Below are 1,398 nucleotides of genomic sequence, written 5' to 3' on the forward strand. Positions count from 1 at the left end.
TTTTCATTCCTTTTAAATGTTTATAGACATATATTACAGTATATTTATACAGTATATAATATTATTTAATTTGTATAACTTTAACATCATTTAATAATTAAGGAACAAGTTTGTTCTTTAACAGGTATTATTATGTTATATTTCATTACATGATTTTTTTATATTTGTATAAAAACAGTTTTCTCCATAACTCTTAATTCTCTATTTTCATATTCGATATATATATCTTCATATACAGAATAACACATTATTATATACATTTTAATTCGAAAAATAAAGTTTATCGATATTTGTGTGTTAATTCTTTTAAATTCCTACTTTAAAATATTGTAAAAATTTTTCTACGTTACTAAATAGAATAAGATGTATCTAGTGCAGGTAAACCTAAATTTGTGTTGAAAAAAACTAAAAAAAACATTTGCTAATTCATGTAAAAATTATACGTGTTTTATTATTAAACATAATGTGATATTTCACGTTAATGTTTCTGATTTCCGAAATTGGACAATTTTGTTTCTGTCCTATGTGATCTCGTCGTCATCTCGATTTACCAATTTTTAGTCCTTTCAACTATTCTAGTGGGGGGTGGGCGGCGCTACGTCCATTCGCTATTACGATACTAAGCTTCATCCGGATTATACGTGTGGTTGCGCATTTTTATGGAAATTTTTTTGTCCACTTTTTCTGCCTCGAGTTATTCCGCGTGAATTTTTTTCGAGCTCGCTCCCGGCAACTTCAACATGCAGTTCGATACGTTACACCTCACGTTCCGATTCTTTCTTTTTTTCTTTTTTTTTTTTTCTATACGGCTTTGCTCTATTCGTTCTCCAGTACACATAAAAAAGGGAATTTTCATATTCCGTGTTACATGGATTATGAATGTGTCTTGTACAAAGAAAAGCGATTTATATTTTATCTTTAATTGTTTTATCTGGATGATAAAAATTATATAATTATTATATTTAAATATATATATATATATAAAATGAAAGGAATGTTAACGATTCATGAATTAGAAATTAGAAATACATCAATCACATATATTTATTCGATCAAATATCTTTGTTGTCTATATATATATCGGTCTTAGAAATTAAGCATATGTAGATTAATTTTTGATGTGAAACGTTGCTATTTTATTGAATAAATTACGTGGTCGCGGCCATAAGTCAATAAATCAATCACGATAATATCGCAACGATTATGTCGAAGAGACGCGATTAATGTAGTTGAATTTTGCCCGATGATCACCGATGACTGATACGTGTTGGCAATCCGGACAGGACAGGCATGTGTCCTCGTCTCTTCTAGTCTCTTCTAGTCTCTTCTCTCTATAACTGAGATCTTGACCAATAAAAGGAGCATTAGCGCTAAGTGGACGCTTCGCCTACTCGATCA

This window comes from Atta colombica, unplaced genomic scaffold (assembly GCF_001594045.1).
Source record: "Atta colombica isolate Treedump-2 unplaced genomic scaffold, Acol1.0 scaffold105, whole genome shotgun sequence".
NCBI lineage: Eukaryota > Metazoa > Arthropoda > Insecta > Hymenoptera > Formicidae > Atta > Atta colombica.